General features: G+C 36.3%; 1 long non-coding RNA gene across 1 annotated transcript in view; it reads left to right on the top strand.

Moving 5' to 3' along the window:
* LOC309962629 overlaps positions 1 to 21,924 on the top strand; it is a 742,666-nt gene that overhangs the window by 129,734 nt on the left and 591,008 nt on the right. The gene's annotated exons all lie outside the window — the stretch shown is intronic.

Here is a 21,924-nt window from a genome sequence, read left to right as displayed (position 1 = left end):
TTCTCTAGTTGCAGCCAGTGGGGGCTACTCTTTGTTGCAGTGTGCAGGCTTCTCATTGCAGTGGCTTCTCTTGTTGTGGAGCACAGGCTCTGGGCGCGCGGACTTCAGTAGTTGTGGCACGTGGGCTCAGTAGTTGTGGCTTGCGGGCTCTAGAGCACAGGCTTAGTAGTTGTGGTGCACGGGTTTAGTTGCTCCGCGGCATGTGGGATCTTCGTGGACCAGGGATTGAACCCATGTCCCCTGCATTGGCAGGCACTGCGCCACCAGGGAAGTCCCCCTCCATGGTTTCTGATAAGAAATCTGAAGTTATTCCAATCATTATTCTCCTGTATGTAATGCATTGTTTTTCTCTAATAGCTTTTAAGATTTTTAATTTGTGTTTCGTTTTCAGTAGTTTGATTATAATGTGTCTGGGCGTGGGTTTCTTTGAGTTTACCCTTTGAGGTTGATAGAGTTTCTTGATCTGTACATTTATGCTTTTCACCAAGTTTGGGAAATTTTCAGCCATTTTTTCCTCAAATTTACTTTTGTGACACAAATATCCTTCTGAGATTCCATTGAGGCAAATGTTAGATGTTTTTGTATTTTCCCATAGGTTCCCTATGGCTCTATTCCTTTCCATACACTCCCCCCCCGCAATGTTTTGTTTCTCTGTGGTTCAGATTGCACAGCTACTATTGATCAGTTTTCAAGTTCATTGACTCTTTCCTCTGTCATCTCCATTTTGTGACTGAATCCATCTAATGAATTTTTAAAATTTTGGTTATTGTATTTTTCAGTTCTAAAATTTCCATTGGGTTCATTTTTATTCTATTTCTCTACTGAGACTTTCCTTTTTTTTTTCAATGATGTTCATCCTACTTCTTGGAGTATGGTTAAAATAGTTGCTTAAAACCATTTGTCTGATACCTATAACATCTGTGTCCTGTCAGAGTTGGCTTCCATTGGTTGTCTTTACCCAGATGAACTGTTGAGATTTTTCTGATTTTTCTATGTTGAATAATCTTAGATTGTATCCTAGACATTTTCTATATTATGAGACTCTGTGACTTATTTAAAACCTATGGAGAATTTTATTTTATTTTTATTTTTATTTTTTTGGCTGCGCCACATGGCATGTGGGATCTTAGTTCCCCGACCAGGGATGGAACCGGCAAACCCCTGCAGTGGAAGCACGGAGTCTTAACCACTGGACTGCCAGGGAAGTCCCTGGAGAATTTTATTTTTTATTTATATTTTTATTATTTTATTATTATTTATTTTAGCAGAAAATCAACTTGGTTATTTCAGCCTACAAGTTTGAACCTACCTTCTGTGGTGCGATGTAAGTTTATATTTCAGAGTTTTTGCAGTACTGTTTGGAACAATCCCTCAAATGCACCACCCAGGGACCACTTTTATTCCTAAGCAGTGGTCTGCCTCGTGGTTCACTTCTGAAAGCATTGCTATTCTATTTTTTTTAAATTGAAGTATAGTTGATTTACAATGTTGTGTTAGTTTATGGTGTACAGCAAAGTGATTCCGTTATTCTTTTTTATTATGGTTTATTACATGATACTGAATATAGTTCCCTGTGCTATGCAGTAGGACCTTGTTGTTTATGTATTTTATACATAGTAGTTTGTATCTGCTAATCCCAAACTCTTAATTTATCCCTCCCCTACCGTGTTTCCCCTATGGTAAACGTAAGTTTACCATAAGTGTGGGATCTTTAGTTGCAGCATGCGAACTCTTAGTGCGGCATGTGGGATCTAGTTTCCTGACCAGGGATTGAACCCAGGTCCCCTGCATTGGGAGCACGTAGGCTTAGGCACTGGACCACCAGGGAAGTCCCCTTAAGTTATTGATTTTAAATCTTCTTTTTTAGTATAAATCATTTAATTTTTAAATTTCCTCCTAATCACTGCTTTAGTTGAATCCCACAAATTTTGATATAATGTATCATCATTAAGTTTGAGATTTTCTAAGTTTTCCTTGTAATTTTTCTTTGATCCATGGTTAATTAAGCATGTTGTTTAATTTCCAAATACTTGGAGATCTTCTTTTTGTTTAATTCTATTTTATTTAAATTGTAGTCAGAGAACATAGTCTATATCATTTCTACTTTTTGAATTTATTGTGCCTTATTCTATGGCTTATTCATGATGAATGTTCCACGTGCACATGGAAAGAATATATTCTGCAGTTGTTCAATGCAGTGTTCTATAAATGTCAAAAGATTGAGTTGGTTCATACTATTGTTCAAATCTTTTTACTCTTACTGATTTTCTATGTATTTGTTCTGTTTTTGAGAGAGGAGTGTTGAAATCTCCAAATATAATTATGAATTTTTATTTTTTCTTTTGGTTCTTTTGGTTTTATTTTTCTTTTGGTTTTTTTGTGTGTATTTGTTGAAGCTGTTATTAATTACACACACATTATGATTATATGTCTTCTTGATGAAGTGATCCTTTTATCATTAGAAAATTTACCTTTTTATCTCTGGTAAGCTCCCTGTCCTGAAATCTGTTGTTTGATATTAACATAGCCATCCCAGCTTTCATAAGAATATGTGTTAGCATAAGACTATTAGTATTTGCATAAATTTTAATAAGATTAGGCTTTGCATGGTGTATATTTTTCTATCCTTTCTATCTATACTTTTAATCTCTCTGGGTCATTTATTTAATGTGAATCTCTTAGACAGCATATATTTGGTTCTTGCTTTTTAAAAAAATCTAGTTTGACAACCTCTATCATTTAATTAGATTATTTAATCAATTTACATTTAATGTAAGTTTAGGTATGGCTAGTTCTAAGTCCACCATCTTGCTAATTTTTTTCTGTTTCTTTTTTATGTTCTTTGTTTTTCTCCTCCTTCTTCCCTGCCTTCTTTTGGATTATTTGAGTGTTTTCCAGTATTCAACTTTATTATTTGCTTATTAGCTATATACATATTCTTTGTCTTATATTGTTAATGGTTCCTCTAGGATTTACAGTGTTAATCTTTGACTCATCATAATCTACTTTCAAATAATACAAATTCACATATAATTTAAGAAAATTATAATAGTATATTTCCATTCCCCTCTATCCTTTCTGCTGTTGTTTACATACATTTAACTTCTACATGCATCATAAACCCTGCAATACATTGTTATTTTGTTTCTTCAAACTATGTTTTAAAGAAATTAAGAAATGAAGGAAACAGTCTTTTAATTTTACTTCCATATTTACCATTTCTAGTACTTTTCAGTTTTTATTCCTTCATTTACTCATTTATGCTTCCACTTGGCAACATTTTCTTTCAGCCTGGACTCTAAAATTTCTTAAAGAGCATGTCTCCTGGCAATGAATTTTCTGAGCTTTGTTTGCCTTTATTTCACCTTCATTTTTAAACAGTATTTTTGCTTAATGTAGATTCTGGTTTGACAGAGTGTATTTTTCTTACAATACTTTAAATGATTTTTCTGCCTTACCTTATTTCTGATGAAAAGCCAGAAGTTATACTTATCATTATTCCCCTATGTAATACATATATTTTCCCTCTGGCTACTTTTAAGACTTTTTTCATTGGTTTTCAGAAATTTGATTATGATGTTCTTCAGTGTGTTTTCCTTTTTTATACTCCTTGGAGTTCTTTGAGATTCTTGGGTCTGTGAGTTTATATTTTGGAAAATTTGAAAAAATTTTGATCATTATTCAAGTGTCATATTGCAACCATTATTCAAATATTTTTGCCTCAATTTCTTACCTCTCCTTCTAGTGCTTGAATCTCACATGTAATAGATGGCCTGATATTTTCCAATAGATCAGTGAGAATTCGTTAACAATTTTCTAGGCTTTTTCCCTCTGTATGCTTCAGTTTATATACTTTCTGTTACCATCTCTTCAAGTTCATTGCTCCTTCTTCTCTGTGTCACTGCTGTTAAACCTATCCAATGAAATTTTCAATTCATATATTTTATTTTTGGATTCCAGGATTTTTATTTGGTTCTTTTTTGCACTTTGGAGATTTCCTAATCGTTCCTTTGTTGTGTTAATCTGTTTCTTAAAATAGTTGACATGTTATAATAGTTTAATAAATATAATACAACAGTTTATAATACTGTTTTAAGTCTTTGTTGATAATAACATAATTTCCATCATTTGGGGGTGTATTTCTATTGACTAATTTTTCTTTGGGTTACAGATCATACTTTCCTGCTCCTTCACATATCTAGTAACCTTTTATTATATGCTGGACATTATGAATGCATTGTTGAGTGCCTAGGGTTTTTTTTAAACTTCCGTAATAGAGTTTGGGATTTTCTTTGGTCATGGAGCTAATTTGCTTGGGAATTAGCTTAACCCTTTTGAGACTTGTTTTTAAGTTTTGTTAGGTAGCGTGGGTCTAGAGAAACCTTTACTTGAGGGCTAGATTAGTCCTTTTCCTAAGATGGGATCTTTCTGAAGCCTCTATTGAAGCATCATTTTTTGTAAAGTGTTTTAACTCTGGCTGGTTTAAATTTGAATATATCCTAGCCTTGTATCAGTTCAATAATTATTTAGCTTACAGGTATCTGAAAGCTGTTCTTTCCCTGATAATTGTTCTTTGTCCTCTTGGAGTCTTGTCCTGTGCATGTACAGTTTGGTATTTGGCCAAAGACTCAAGAGGGTCCTATGTGGATTTCTGGAGCAGCTTTTGGCATCACTCCTTTACCTTTGGTACTTTTCCCCACACATTCCAGATAACTAAGTGTTCCTGAACTCTGATTTCTGTCTTATTAAGTCAGGGAGACTGCTGTGCTCTATTTAGACTACTCTTCCTTACACCACAGTCCAGAATTTAATGACAGATAAAAAGGGAGGCCATATGGGGCTCACCTTATTTTTTTTCCCTTCTCTTAAGGAATATCACAGTCCTGTATTGCCTGTTATGCAATATCTGAAAACAGTTATTTCATGTGTTTTGTTCAGTTTTTTAGTTGTTTAGAGTGGGGGGACTGGTTGAATATCAGTTTCTGTCATAAATCCTTGAAATATAATATAAATATAATAAATAAAAACATTAATCTTTGCCTCTCAGCTGATTTTATATTTTAATTTTGAGAGATAATGGAAATGTTTTGTCATGATTTGTGTACCAAAAATTGGTAAATTTTATTGTATGTAAATTATACCTCAATAAAACTCATAAAAAGACAAAAATAGGGCTTCCCTCGTGGCGCAGTGGTTGAGAGTCCGCCTGCCGATGCGGAGGACACGGGCACGTGCCCCAGTCTGGGAAGATCCCACATGCCGCGGAGCGGCTGGGCCCGTGAGCCATGGCCGCTGAGCCTGCGCGTCCGGAGCCTGTGCTCCGCAACGGGAGAGACCACAACAGTGAGAGGCCCGCGTACAGCAAAAAAAAAAAAAAAAAAAAGACAAAATAGAGACTTTTGAGCCAAAGTTATATTATTAAATATTTCAGGCACGCAAAGATAAGTATAGAGAATAATATACGGAATGCCCTTATGGTTATCATTCAGATTACAAAATAAGACAATACAAATATAACCAGAAGCTCCCTGTGTATCCTTTTCTCCCCTGCAGAGTTAACCACTATCTTGAACATTGTGTTTATTATCCTAATGCTTGATTTTATCATTTTGCTTCATATACATATATGTATATATATAAACACACAAAGATACAAAGGTAAATATATATTTAAATTCGTATCTTAGCAAATATGTTGTTTTCACTGCTTTTCAACTTGACTAAATTTCATCCATGTAGTTGTTTTTAAATGATGTGATAATAAATAGGCAAACCCACAAACATAATTATATTTATATAACATGTAGTCTTGGGCCTGTACAGAAATGCACAAAGTTTAGCAGACTCTGCATTTTGAACTAATCTTCCCTCAGGAGAGAAAGTCAAGAAAATCACTGTCATTTATTCCTCTGCCCAGGGGAAAAAAAATTAGTGAACACTCACTCTTGGCAAGTGGCATGAAAGGCAATTTGTAAGGCTGGCCTTGTTCCAACAGCTGTAGTAAAGACTCATATGTCGAGGGGTGATGAGGGTTTGGCTGTTCCCATTGCCCTGAGTCAGCAGGCCTACTGGTGCCTGGTGTTAGCAGTTTCCAGTTAGAGAGTGGCTGCTGGATACCCTCCTGCTTTCTCCTGGATGGAAATGAGTGTCTCAAGAAAATTGATTCTAGTGCTCAGATTCACGCTGGACCATTAACTCTGTGAATATTATTAATTCCTTAATAAGGGTCAGAAATATCTGTAATTCCTTCCCTATGCGACTCCTTTTTATGAGGTTCAGCCCACATGCTGTAACCATCCTCCAAGGCACAGGCTCAAGTGGCATCTCTTTCCTCATACCAGGCCTGATTCCCCCAATTCAAAATGATGGCTGCTTCTTTCAGCATTTATCCGTGCCTCCTTTATTGTTTTCTACATGTGCTATGTTTATTTCAGTACCTGTCTTGTTTCCTCTATGGAAGTCAGAGACATGCATATGCCAATTTCTCTTTATATCCATCCATTTGCCTCTCCTCTTACTCTCACTCTCAGTGCCTAGTGAAATATTTAACACAACTGTTTACTGAATAAATGACTGTAAGAGAAATTAATTTTTTGTTTCATTTTATCACACCATTAAAACAACAGAAATACACTGCTCGTGGAACGACTCTGTATACAACATAACATTTGTATTCTCTAGTTTAATCTGTAATTCCACACTTTTGGTTCAAGTAAGTTCCCAAGAACAAGCCAATCCCTGTAATCACTAGCAAGACCACAGCTCATAAACATAGCTGGAGTCTCCAGAATGAGTTTTATTTTCTCATAACCTTTGCTTATTAAGTAGAGTTTCATTTTCTTTTTCATTGTTCTTTTGAGCTATAACAAGCCCCTCCTCTGTCCATTTCTTGATTTCCCAACAGGTCAGTTTTGATCACTAGCAGAGTGATTAAATTTCCTGAAATGCCACACAGCTGAGCCAGAAGTTCTAAACAGAAACAAAAGGGGCATCAAACAGAAGAGCCTGCTTTCAAAGTTCCCAGATGACATGAAATTCAGAAGCATTAACTAACTTATTTAAAGGTGAAGGAAAAATTTAATCAGAAAAAGTAATGAAAAGCATGTCTACATTAGCACACAACCACACACACACACACTTTTTTTTTTTTTTTTTAGCGGTACGTGGCCTCTCACTGTTGTGGCCTCTCCCGTTGCGGAGCACAGGCTCCGGACGCGCCATGGCTTACAGGCCCAGCCGCTCCGCGACATATGGGATCTTCCCGGACCGGGGAACGAACCCGTGTCCCCTGCATCGGCAGGCGGACTCTCAACCACTGTGCCACCAGGGAAGCCCACACACACACTTTTTTGCACATTTATTTTTCTTTTTACTTCAAGCCGGGCATAATAAATTTCTGTATCATTCAGTGAAATCAGTTCCTTCAGTTGGAATGTATGGAATTCCCGTTAATAAGTAAATAAGGGGAGAACAGAATTAATTTGTTTATAATTTATTTTATAAAAGATATTTTTGTCAAAATCATTTAAAAACCACATGAAACTAAAAAATTTGTAACTAAAAACACAAGAGTCTCTCCCTTTCTTCCTCTCTCAGTTCTTTTCCCCAGAGACAACTACCAACACCCCTTCTGCCTTTTATTCAAGTATTCCTTCTAGTATCTACCACTATTCTAAATATTATGCTTATATTTTTATTTCTTACTTTCTCAGTTTTAGACATTATCCATTTCTTGGTATGGAAGTTGAGATCTTAGCACCCTTTTCTCATACACACACCCTTTTCCTCCTCCCCATCCTCTCAGTATATCACAATTTTCAGTGTATTAATATGCAGTGTTTTTCTTATTTTGACTATGTCAGTATTGTTCACTTCTGAGCCAAGTGCTATAATATATTATGAATGAGTTTATTCATTGTCCTGATTGTTTCCAGTCTATCTGAGGTACGATTGACAAATAAATATTGTATATATTTAAGGTGTACAACATGATGATTCGATATACGTATTCATTTTGAAATGATTACCACAATCAAGCTAGTTAACATATGCATCATCTCATACAGTTACCTTTATTTATTTATTTAATTTTGGTGAGAGCACTTGAGATCTACTCTTTTAGCAAATTTCAAGTATATAGTACTTTTTTCTTTTTTTTTTTTTTTGTGGCACGTGGACCTCTCACTGCTGTGGCCCCTCCCGCCGCGGAGCACAGGCTCCGGACGCACAGGCCCCGCGGCCATGGCCCACAGGCCCAGCCGCTCCGCGGCATGTGGGATCCTCCCGGACCGGGGCATGAACCCGTGTCCCCTGCATCGGCAGGCGGACTCTCAACCACTGCGCCACCAGGGAAGCCCCTATAGTACATTGTTAACTATAGTTACCATGCTGTTCATTAGGTCTTCAGAACTTATTCATCTTGTGTTTGAAAGTTTGTACCCTTTGACCAACATCCCCCCTTTCTCCCCATCGCCCACCCACAGATAATCACAATTTTATTCTCTATTACTATGTTACTCTAAGTTGAACACTTGAAGATTTCATGTGTAAGTGATGCCATGCAGTATTTGTCTATGTCTAGTTTATTTCTCTTAGCATAGTGTCCTCTGGGCTTATCAATGTTGTCACAAATGGCAGGATTTCCTTCTTTTTTATGGCTGGATAATATTCCATTACATATGCCACATTTTCTTTACCCATTCATCTGTTGATGGAAACTTAGATTGTTTCCATATCTTGGCTGCTATGAATAATGCTGCAGTTAACATGGGTGTGAAGGTATCTCTTTGAAGTGGTGATTTTATGTCCTTTGGATAAATACCCGGGAGTAGGATTGCTGGATCATATGGGCAGTTCTATTTTTAATTTTTTAAAATAAATTTATTTATTTAGTTACTTATTTTTGGCTGCATTGGGTCTTTGTTGCTGCACATGGGCTTTCTCTAGCTGTGGTGAGCGGGGGCTACTCTTCGTTGCGGTACACGGGCTTCTCATTGCGGTGGCTTCTCTTTGTTGCAAAGCATGGGCTCTAGGCGTGCAGGCTTCAGTAGTTGTGGCTCATGGGCTGTAGAGCATAGACTCAGGAGTTGTGGCGCACAGGCTTAGTTGCTCCATGGCATGTGGGATCTTCCCGGACTAGGGCTCGAACCCATGTCCCCTGCATTGGCAGCCGGATTCTTACCCACTGTGCCACTTAGGGAAGTCCTATTTTTAATTATTTTGAGGAACCTCTACACTGATTTCCATAGTGGCTGCACCAATTTACATTACTACCAACGGTGCATAAGGGTTCCCTGTTCTCCACATCCTCACCAACACTTTGTTATTTCTTGATTTTTTGATAACAGCCATCCTAACAAATGTGATATGATATCTAATTGTGGTTTTGATTTGCATTTTCTGGATGTCTAGAGATGTTGAGCACCTTTTCATGTACCCGTTTGCCATTTGTGGTCTTCTTTGAAGAAATGTCTATTCAAGTCCTTTGCCCATTTTAAAATCAGGTTATTTGTTTTTCTGCTATTAATTTGTATGAGTTCCTTATATATTTTGGATATTAACCCCTATGGAATATATGGCTTGCAAATACTTTCTCCCATTCTGTGGGTTGCCTTTTCATTTTTTTATTGTTTCTTTTGCTGTGCAGAAGCTTTTTGCTTGGATGTAGTCCTACTTGTTGACTTTTGCTTTTGTTACCTATGCTTTTGTTGTCAAATCCAAAAAGATCACTGCCAAGACCAATATCAAGGAGCTTCTTCCCTATGTTTTCTTCTAGGAGTTTTAGGGTATCAGGTCTTATGTTTAAGTCTTTATTTCATTTTGAGTTAATTTTTGTGAGTGTTGTAAGATAGGGGTCCAATTTTTCTGCATATGGTAATCCAGCTTACTCAGCACCATTTGTTGAAGAGGCTATTCTTTCCCCATCGAGTATTCTTGGCTCCCTTGTCAAATATTAATTGTTCATGTATGCAGGGGTTTACTAGTCTATTCTGTCATTGGTCTATGTTTCTATTTTTATGCCAGTATCATACTGTTTTAATTACTATAACTTTGGGCTATACAGATGGTCTCTGACTTACAATTTTTCGACTTTATGATAGTGCAAAATCGATACTTATTCAGTACAAACTGTACTTCACATTTTGAATTTTTATCTTTTCTGGGGCTAGCAATATGCAGTTCAGTGCTTTCTCATGGTGCTGGGTGTCAGCAGCAAGCCACAGCTCCCAGTTAGCCATGCAATCATGAGGGTAAACAAATGATACACTTACAACCATTCTGTACCCATATAACCATTTTCTTTTTCACTTTCAGTATAGTATTCAATAAATTACATGAGATATTTAACACTTTATTACAAAATAAACTTTGTGTTTGATGATTTTTAAAATATATTTATCTATCTATTTATTTATTTATGTCTGCATTGGGTCTTCATTGCTGCGCATGGGCTTTCTCTAGTTGCAGCGGGCAGGGGCTATTCTTCGTTATGATGAGTAGGCTTCTCATTTGCGGTGGCTTCTCTTGTTGCAGAGCATGGGCTCTAGGCGTGTGGACTTCAGTAGTTGCAGCACATGGGCTCAGTAGTTGTGGCTCGCAGGCTCTGGAGCTCAGGCTCAGTAGTTGTGGTGCACGGGCTTAGTTGTTCCGCAGCATGTGGGATCTTCCCAGACCAGGGCTCAAACCCATGTCCCCTGCATTGGCAGGCAGATTCTTAACCACTGCACCACAAGGGAAGCCCGTGTTTGATGATTTTGCCAAACTGTAGGCTAGTGTAAGTGTCTTGAGCATGTTTAAAGTAGGCTAGGCTAAACTGTGATGTTCAGTAAGTTAGATGTATTAAATGCTTTTTAACTTCTGATATTTTCAACTTACAGTGGGTTTATTAGGATGTAACCCCATCATAAGTTGAGGAATATCTGTAGTTTAAAATCAGGAACTGTGATGCCTCTGGCTTTGTTCTTCTTTTTCATGATTGCTTTAACTATATTCAGGGTCTTTCATGATTCCATAAAAATCTTAGGATCATTTTCTTCTATTTCTGTTCAAAATACCTTTGGAATTTTGAGAGAGATTGTGTTGAATATATAATTGGCTTTGGGTAGTATGGACATTTTAACAATATTAATTCTTCTAATCCATGAACACAAATATCTTTCCATTTGTTTGTGTTTTCTTCAATTTCTTTTATCAAGGTCTTGTAGTTTTCATTGTACAGATCTTTCACTTCCTTAAAGTTTTTCCTATGTATATCATTATTGTTTTTGATGCTATTGTGAATGGAATTGTTTCCTTTATTTATTTTTCAGATAGTTTGTTTTTAGTGTATAGAAGTACAACAGATTTTTGTATGTTTATTTTACATCCTGCCAATTTACTGCATTTGTTGATTAGTTCCAATATTTTTTTGGTTGAGTCTTTACGATTTTTTTAATATAAAATTATGTCATCTGCAAATAATAACAATTTTACTTTTTTGTTTCCAATTTGTATGCCGTTTATTTCTCTTTCTTGCCTAATTGCTTTGGCTACAGCTTTCAGTATGATGTTGAATAAGAGTGGTGAGATTGGGGGATCTTAGAGGGAAAGCTTTCAGTTTTTCACTGTTGAGTGTAAGTTAGCTGTGGATTTCTCATATATGGCCTTTATTGTGTTGAGGTATATTCCTTTTATACCCAATTTGTTGAGAGTTTTTACCATGAAGGGCTTTTTCGGCATCTATTGAGATGATAATATGATTTTTATCATAATAAGATGATAACTTTCATTCTATTAATACGGTGAATCACATGTATTGACTTGCATATGTTGAAACATTCTTGCATCAAGATAAATCCTAGTTGGTCATGGTGTATAATCCTTTACATGTGTTATTGAATTTGATTTGCTAATATTTTGTTGAGAATTTTTGAATCTATAATCATCAGGGATAGTGGCCTATAGTTTTCTTTTTGTCTAATGTCCTTATCTGGCTTTGGTGTCAGGATGATGCTTATCTCATAAAATGAGATTGGGAATGTTCCCTCCTCTTCAATTTTTTGGAAGCGTTTGAGAAGTATTGGCATTAATTCTTCTTTAAATATTTGGTAGAATTCAACCATCTGGCCCTGGGCTTTTCTTTGATTACTGAATCAGTCTCCTCTTTGTTGGTTTGTTCAGGTTTTCTATTTCTTCATGATTCAATCTTGGTAGGTTGTATGTTTCTAGAAATTTATCCATTTCTTCTAGGTTATCCAGGTTGTTGGTATATAATGCTCATAATATTCTCTTATGAGTCTTTGTATCTCCATGGGTATGAGTTATTAATATCTCCTCTTTCATTTCTGATTTTATTTGGGTCTTTTTTCTTTTTTTCTTAGGTAGTCTAGCTAAAGTCTTGTCAATTTTGTTTATCTTTTCAAAAAGCCTTTCTCTCTTAGCTTTGTTGATCTTTTCTGTTGTCTTTGTAGTCCATATTTCATTTATTTCTGCACTGATCTTTGTTATTGCTTTTTTTCTGCTCACTTTGAGCTTTGTTCTTCCTTTTCTAGTTCCATGAGATGTAAAATTGCTTTTTTAATTCGAGATTTTTCTCCTTTTTAATGTAGACATTAATTGCTATAAAGTTTCCTTTTAGAACTGCTTATGGTGCATTCCATAAGTTTTGGTATATTGTGTTTCCACTTTCATTTGTTTCAAGATTTTTTTTTTTTTTTTGCGGTACGCGGGCCTCTCACTGTTGTGGCCTCTCCTGTTGCAGAGCAGAGGCTCCAGACGCGCAGGCTCAGCGGCCATGGCTCACGGGCCCAGCCGCTCCACGGCATGTGTGATCTTCCCGGACCGGGGCACAAACCCATGTCCCCTGCGTCAGCAGGCGGACTCTCAACCACTGCCCCACCACGGAAGCCCTGTTTCAAGATTTTTTAAAATTCCCTTTTTATTTCTTATTTGATCCATTGGTTGTTTAGGAGTGTATTAATTTCTACATATTTTGAGAACTTTTATTCCTGTTACTGATTTTTAGTTTCACCTATTGTAGTTGGAAAAGATACTTGATATAATTTCCAATCTTCTTAAATTTGTTCAGATTTGTTGTGTTCTTAACATATGACTTATGTACTGGAGGACGTTCTGTGTGTGATTTAACATATGTATTCTGGTGCTGTTGCATGGATGTCTATTATGTTCATTTGGTCTAAAGAGTGGTTCAAGTCCAACTTTTCCTTATTGATTTTCTATCTGGATAATCTATCCATTGTTGAAAGTGGGTTATTGACCTCCCCTGCTATTATTGTATTGCTGTCTATTTCTCCCTTCAGATCTGTTAATATTTGCTTTGTATATTTAGGTGCTTTGATGTTGGGTGCACATTTATACATTGTTATATCCGCTTGATGAACTGAATGAATGGCTTTTTTATCTACCACAAATTTTGCTTTTATCCTGGAGTTGAAAATTATCTTTTCATTTTTTAAGTTTTTCATATGCATATACCTAATTTCCCCCAATTACTTGGAAAAATAACAAATCATCTCTCAATGATTTTTCCGAATGCAAAAACTACAGTTCCATTTTCTTTGTGGAGACTTCCCTCCAAAGTGGACATGGGTATCTCTAGACTGGAGACACAGCTGTCATCCTGGGCTTCCCTTTGCCATTCTTCTGGCTGGAATCCTCAATCTCTTAGATTCCATTTCTTTCTTTTTCTTGGGTTATGCCCTAATTTTGCCAAAGCCTATCTCCTAGGGGACTCCTTAAAAGTCATGTAGGGAAATTTTTCTTTAAAGAGAGTCTTTGTATGTCTGAAAACACCTTTATTCAATCCTCATAGTTAATTTTGAATGAGTGTAGGATTCTATGTTGAAAATAATTTTCCTCAGAATTTAAAGGCATTTACCCACTATTTTCTGGCATTCAGCATTGTTTTTGAAAAGTTCCATGTCGTTCTGACTCAGTTATATGTATCTTTGAATGGTACGTGTATTCTCTCTCATGTCCTCCTTTGTTTCTCTCCTTCCCTCTCCTTCTGCCCCACTCCACCCTTTTAGGATTTTTTTCTCTTTTTAGTATTTTTAAGCTTCTACGTGGATTTCTGTGCTTCGGTACTGAGTGGGCTTTTTCAATATGAAGACTTTTCCTTTAGCTCTGGGAAATTTCTTTATACTATATCTTAGATAATTTTCTTCCCTCCATATTCTCTGGTCTCTCCTTCTGCAACTTCTGTGATTCCCAATCTTCTGGAATACTGTTCAATTTTTTTCTTATCATCAATAATTTCCACCTCTTTGGTTTTTGTATTCTGTTATACTGTTCAGAGGTCTTCCTCAACATTACCCTTCAACCTTTTATTAACTTCTATTCCACTCACCATGTTTTTAATTTTGAAGAGCTCTATCTTGTTGTCTGATTGTTCCTGGTTTTAGATGTAATATTCTTACTTCATAGATGCAGTAATTATCTTACTACTCTGATGCTATTAGTAATAATTTTAAAATATTTTTCTTCTGTTCCCTGTATAGTTCGTCTTTTATATAGATTCCCCCCCACTTTAGCTTTTCTTCCCCAGACATTCCTAATGGCAGGTCAAAACAAGGTGAAATGTTTTTTTTATCACAGCTGTGTCTCAATTAAAGACAAATCATTATTTAACAATTTATAATCATAGAATGGAAACTTTCAGGAACACATTTTGACATGACAGAAGAACCTTTGCTTTACCAAGGATCCACCAAGGGTCCCTCAAACAGGCTGTCCCATTTCCCATACTCCCCATCATGATTTTAAACCTTTATTAAATTTTAAACACTTTTACACGAATTTTAAGGGTTACGTTCCATTTATAGTTATTACAAGATATTGGCTATATTCTCTGTGCCATACAGTACATCCTTGAGCCTATCTCACACCCAGTAGATTGTACCTCCCACTTTCCTACCCCTTCATTGCCCCCCACTCCAGTTTAGCTTTTTAATTGAGGTATAACTCACTTACTGAAATCTATAGAGAATTCAGTTATACAGCTTGACAAATTTTACATATCATTACATTCATATAACTGCACCCAGATCAAGATACAGAACATTCCAGTAATACAAAAGGCTCCCTCATTTCCCTTCCCAGGGAATACAACCGCCTAAGAAATAATCACTTTCTTTTTTTATTAATAAATTATGTATTTGGCTGTGTTGGGTCTTCATTGCTGTGTGGGGGCTTTACTCTAGTTGCTGCGAGTGGGGGCTACTCTTCGTTGTGATGCGTGGGCCTCATTGCGGTGGTCTCTCTTGTTACAGAGCACAGGCTCTAGGTGTGCGGGCTTCAGTAGTTGCAGCACGCGGGCTCTGGAGCTCAGGCTTAGTAGTTGTGGTGCACGGGCTTAGTTGTTCCGTGGCATGTGGGATCTTCCCAGACCAGGGCTCAAACCCGTGTCCCCTGCATTGGCAGGCAGATTCTTAACCATTGTGCCACCAGGGAAGTCCCCCCTTTTCACTCTCTTAATACTGCCTTTTGATTACTAGAAGTTCTTAACAGCTATGTTAAAATTAACCCACCTAAATTGTACCTAAAAGTACAATTCAATACTTTTAGTACATTCAGAAAGTTATACAATCATCACCACAGTCAGTGCTAGAATATTTTCATCATCCTTAAAGGAAATCCCACACCTATCACTAGTCACTCCCCATTCCTTCTGCAAACTCCCAGCCCTAGGAAGCCACTGATCTACTTTCTCTGGATATAAAATTGCCTGTTCTACACATTTCATATGAATTAAATACTATAATAAGTTCTTTTTTGACTCACCTCTTTCATTTAGCAAAATGTATTGAAGAATTATCAATGTTATAGCATGTGCTGGTATTCCATTCCTTTTAATTGATTATAAAGATTTATTTATTCATTTACCAGATGGAGGGCCATTTGGGTTGTTTCTACTTGTTGGACATTATAAATAATGCTACTATGAATATTCATATATTATATTTTGTATGAACATATGTTTTCAGTTATCTTGGATAAATACCTAAGAGTGGAATTGCCGGGCTGTATAACTCTGTTTAACTTAAAAAAAAAAAAAAAAAAGACTTCATCCTTTCAGAACAGTTTTACATTCACAGCAAAATTGACAGGAATGTACAGAGATTTCTCATATACCTCCTGCCCCCACATGTGCATAGCCTCCCCCATTATCAACATCCTCCAACAGAGTGATGCATTTGTTACAATTAATGAACCTACATTGCCACATCATAATCACCCAAGGTCCACAATTTACATTACAGTTTACTCTTGGTGGTGTACATTCTATGGGTTTAAAAAAATGTATAATGACGTGTATTTACCCTCAGTGTCATACAGAGTACTTTCATTGCCCTAAAGCTCCTCTGTGCTTAGCCTATTCATCCCTCTCCTTTGCCCCCAACCCCTGGCAACTACTATATTTTTACTGTCTTCATAGTTTTGCCTTTTCCAGAATGTCATATTAGTAGTAGGAATCATACAGCATATAGCCTTTTCACATTGGCTTCTTTCATTTAGCAATATGTATGTTTCCTCCATGTCTTTTCATGGCTTGATAACTCATTAGTGATAAATAATATTAAATAAAATTACATTGTCTGGATGTACCAGTTTATCCATTCACCCACTGAAGGATACCTGTTGCTTCCCACTGTGGGGAATTATGAACAAAACTGCCAGAAACAGGGGTTTGAGTGGACCTAAATCTTCAACTTCTTTAGGTAAATACCAAGGAGTGTGATTGCTGGATTATACAATCCAAGATTATGTTCAGTTTTGTAAGACGCTGGCTGCCAAACTGTCTTCCAAAATGTCTACCATTTTGCATTCCTACCAGCAGTAAGACTTCCTGTTGTATTACATCCTCACCAGCACCTGATGCTGTTGGTGTTCTGGATTTCTTTGGTCATTCTAATAGATGCGTAGTGGTATCTTGTTTTAATTTGCATTCCCTGGTGACACACGATGTGAGCATCTTTTCATGTTTATTCACCTTGTGTATATTTTCCCTTTGGTAAAGCTCTTTGTTAATCGGTTGTTCATTTTTTTATTGCTGAGTTTTAAGAATTCTTTGTATATTTTAGATAATACTCCTTTATCAGATGTGCCTTTTGCAAATATTTTCTCCCAGGGTGTGGCTTGCCTCCTCATTCTCTTGACATTATCTTTCACAAAGCAGAAGTTTTAAATTTTAAATGAGTCCAGGTTATTATTTCTTTCATGGATTATTCCTTTACTGTTTTCTCTAAAGAGTCATTACCATATCCAAGGTCATCTAAATTTTCTCCTATGCTACCTTCTAGAAGTTTTATAGTTTTCTATTTTACATTTAGGTCTGTGATGCATTTTGAATTAATTTTTGTAAAGGTTTATGGTCTGTGTCTACGTGTTTTTTGGGTTTTTTTGCATGTGAATATCCAGTTGTTTCAGCACTATTTGTTGAAAAGACTATCTTTTCCATTGCATTACCTTTGCTAAAGATCAGTTGACTTTATTTATATGGGTCTATTTCTGCGTTCTATTTCTGGGTTCTCTATTGTTTTATTGATCTATTCTTTCTCTAATATCACATTGTATTTATTACTATTAAGTCTTGAAGCCACGTGGTATCAGTCCTTCAGTTTTCTTCTTTTCCTTCAATATTGTGTTGATCATTCTGGGTCTTTTGCCTCTCCAAATAAACTTTAGAATCATTTTGTCAATATCAATGAAATAGCTTACTGGAATTTTTATTGGGATTGCATTGCATCTATAGATCAACTTGGAAAGAACTGACATCTTGACAATATTGAGTCTTCCTCTCCATGAACATGGAACACCTATTTATTCTTGGATTTTGTTCATCAGTGTTTCATAGTTTTCCTCATATAGTTCTTACATGTATTTTGTTAGATTTATACCTAATTATTTCAATTTTGGGGTGGTACTGTAAATGGTACTGTAGTTTTAATTTCAAATTCCACTTGTTAATTGCTGGTATATAGGAGTGTTGGCCTTTGTATTATTAACCTTGTATCCTGCAACCTTGCTATAACTGCTTATTAGTTCCAGGACGGTTTTTGGGGTCAATTCTTTAAGATTTTCTACACAATCATGCCATCTGTGAACAAAACCAGTTTTGTTTCTTCCTTCTCAATCTGTATATTTTTATTTCCTTTTTTTGTTATTGCCTTAGCCAGGACTTTGAGGATGATGGTGAAAAGGAATGGTGAGACATCCTTTTCTTGTTCTTGATCTTAGTGGGAAAGCTTCTAGTTTATCTAGTACAATGTTAGCTCTAAGGGTCTTTGTAGTTTTTTTTTTTAATCAAGCTGAGGAAGTTCCCCTCTATTCTTAGCGTATTGAGAGTTTTTATCATGGATAAGTGTTAGATTTTATCAAATGCATTTTCTGCATATGATCATGTGATTTTTCTCAATTACCCTGTCAATGTAATGGATTACATTAATTGATTTTTGAATTCTGAACCAGTCTTTCATAACTGGGATAAATCCCACTTGGTCATGGTGTAAAATTCTTTTATACATTGTTGGATTTGATTTGCTAATATTTTGTTGAAGATTTTTGCATGTGTGTTCATGAGAGATCTGTAATTTTCTTGTAATGTATTTGGTTTTGGTATTAGGGTAATGCTATTCTCATAGGATAGGGAGGATAGTTACAAAGTACTTCCTTTGAAGAGAATTGGTACAATTCCTTCCTTAAATGTTTGGTACAATTCATCAGTGAATCCACCTGGATAGTGTTTCGGAAGGTTATTCGTTATTCAATTTCTTTCATACAGGCCTATGCAAATTATTTTTTACTGTATAAACTATTAACAGACAATGCCCACAAATTTCTTCTTGGACACACCCATGGTGTGGCCATGGTGACCTGTGGTCTTGGTGTGCTGGCTTCAGACACAGAGTCCCCAGAAGTGGACCAGCCATCTGTGGGCCCAAATCTTCTATTTTTCTCTTCTGTTAAGAAATTGCTCCATTTCATCTAGGTTATCAAATGTGTGGGCATAAAGTCCTTCATACTATTCTTTGATTATCCTTTTTAATGCCCATGGGTCTGAGATTATGTTCCTTTTTGTATTTATAATATTAGTAATTTGTGTCCCGTCTCTTTTTTAAGTTAGCCTTGCTAGAAACTCATCAATTTTATTGAACTTTTCAAAGAGCCAGCTTTTGTTTTGCTGTTCTCTATTGATTTCCTGTTTTCAATTTCATTGGTTTCTGCTCTAATTTTTATTATTTCCTTTTCTCTTACTTTGGATATAACTTGCTCTCCTTTTCCTAATTTTCTAAGGTGGAAGCTTAGGAAATTGATTTTAGACCTTTCTTCTTTTCTAATATTCACATTCAATGCTATAAATTTCCCTCTAAGCACTGTTTCCATTGCATCTCACAATTTTCGTTTCAAAATATTTTAAAATTTCTCTTGAGATTTTCACAATGACCTGTTATTTAGAAGTGTGTTGTTTAATCTCCAATTACTTGGGGATTTTTCCAGTTGTTACTGATTTCTACTTTAATTCCATTGTGGTAATGAGAGCAGGCATTGTAGTTTTGTTTAAATTTGTTTAGTTTAGTTTTACGGCCCAGAATGTTATCTAGGTGAACCTGAGAAAAATGTGTATTCTGCTGTTGGTGGTGAAGCAATCTATAGCTGTCCATTATATCCAGTTGATTGTTGGTGGTGCTGAGTTCAGCTATGTCCTTACTGATCTTCTGCCTGTTGGATCTGTTCACTTCTGAGAGGGGAGTTGAAGTTTCTATCCAAGCTAGTGGATTTATCTATTTCTTCTTGCAGTTCTATCAGTTTTTGCTACACATATTTTGACGCTCTGTTGTTAGGTGCATAAGGATTCTTATATCTTCTTGAAGATCCCTTTATCATTATGCCTCTTTTTATTAACCCTGGTAATTTTCCTTGCTCTGAAGTCTACTCTGAAATTAATAAGAGTACAGTGTCCTCTACATACAAACAAGTTCTGTTCCGAGAACACATCTGTAAGTCGTTTTTCACAAGTCCAACAAAGTTAACCTAGGTACCCAACTAACACAATAGGCTGCAGTGTACCAGCTGTATCACTGCTGCTTTTACGCTTGCTTCCAGACACCATGGGCTTGATATAAAGATACTGTGCTCTATACAGTAAAGTATACAGAAGCACAACCACTTGTAGAGGATGCACACACATGACGATGTACACTAGACACATGAACTAACGTGACTGGACATGCGCATGCACATTTGCATCTGCATCAAGTTCATAACTTGAAAGTTCGTATGTAGGGGACTCACTGTACTCCTGCTTTCTTTTCATTAGTATTATTAGCATGGTATATCTTTCTTCATCCATTTACTTTTAGTCTGTATGTGTCTTGTCTACAATAAACCCACTTTATTTTTTTGATTCACTTTGATAATCTCCTTTGTGTATTTATACCATTGACATTCAAAGTGATTATTGATACAGTTAGATTAATATCTACCATGTTTGTTCTATTTTTGTTCTACTTGTTCTTTGTTCCTTATTTTTTGTTCTTTCTCCTTTTTGTGGTTTTGAGCATATTTCCATTTTCTTAGCATATCAGTTATACTTTTTTACTTTCTTTAAGTGGTTATCCTAGAGTTTGCAATATACAGCTAATCCAAATCCACTTTAAAATGCTACTACACTGCTTCACCAGTAGTGTCCTTTTTAATAATAGTTCCTCCCTAGCATCCCTTGTATCATTGCTATCATTCATTTACATATAAGAATATACAAATATACACATATATGACATACGTAAGCATACGTAATCAAACACACTGTGAACATTTTGTTCAAAATAATTGTTAGGTCAATTAAGAATAAAAAATTTTACCTTCACTAATCCTTCTTTGATGCTCTTCCTTTATGTAGATATGTTTATAATCTGTATTATTTTCCTTTTCTCTCAAGAGCTTATCTTGCAGGACAGGTGTACTAGCAACGAATTCCTTCAATTCTGATTCTGAGTCTTCACTTTTTTTTTTTTTTTTTTTTTGCTGTACCCGGGCCTCTCACTGTTGTGGCCTCTCCCACTGCAGAGCACAGGCTCCGGACGCACAGCCTCAGCGGCCATGGCTCACGGGCCTAGCTGCTTTGCAGCCTGTGGGATCTTCCCGGACCGGGGCACAAACCCGCTTCCCCTGCATCAGCAGGCAGACTCTCAACCACTGCGCCACCAAGGAAGCCCCACTGTTCACTTTTGAAGGATAATTTCGCAAGGCACAGAAATTCTAAGTTGGTGGGTTTTTTTCTCTCAACATTGTTCACACACCACTCTTCCTTCATGGTTTCTGAGAAGTCAAATATAATTCTTATCTTTGCTCCTCTATAGGTAAAATGCGTTTTTCCTCTGGCTTCTTCCAGGATTTTTAATCTTCAATTATTTGTAGTTTGAAAATGACATGCCTTGTTGTGGTTTTGGGGCATTTACCCTGTTTGGTGTTCTGAGTTTTTTGGATCTGTGCTTTGGCATCCAGTCTGTTCAGGCTGCTCTAACATAGTATCATAAACTGGATTGGCTTATAAACAGAAATTTCTTATAGTTCTGGAGGCTGGAAAATCCAAGATCAAGACACTGGCAGATTCAGCATCTGGTGAAGATCCACCTCCTGATTCACTGTTGTGCTTGCATGGTGGAAGGAGCAAGGGAGCTCTCTGGTGTCTAATCCCATTTATGAGGGCCCCATCATCATGATCTAATTACCTCCCAAAGGCCAAAGCTCCAAATGACATGACATTAGAGATGAAGTTTCAACATATTATTCTGAGGGCAACACAGTCTACAATAGACATTAACTTGGGTAAATTCTCAATCATTATTGTTTAAAATATTTCTTCTGTTCGTCTTTTAGTATTACCATTATATATGAGCTATACCTTTTGCAGTTGTCTTTAGT

The sequence above is a fragment of the Leucopleurus acutus genome (genome assembly GCF_964270905.1).
Source record: "Leucopleurus acutus genome assembly, chromosome: 5".
Classification (NCBI taxonomy): domain Eukaryota; kingdom Metazoa; phylum Chordata; class Mammalia; order Artiodactyla; family Delphinidae; genus Leucopleurus; species Leucopleurus acutus.
This window is presented reverse-complemented; position numbering and strand designations above follow the sequence as displayed.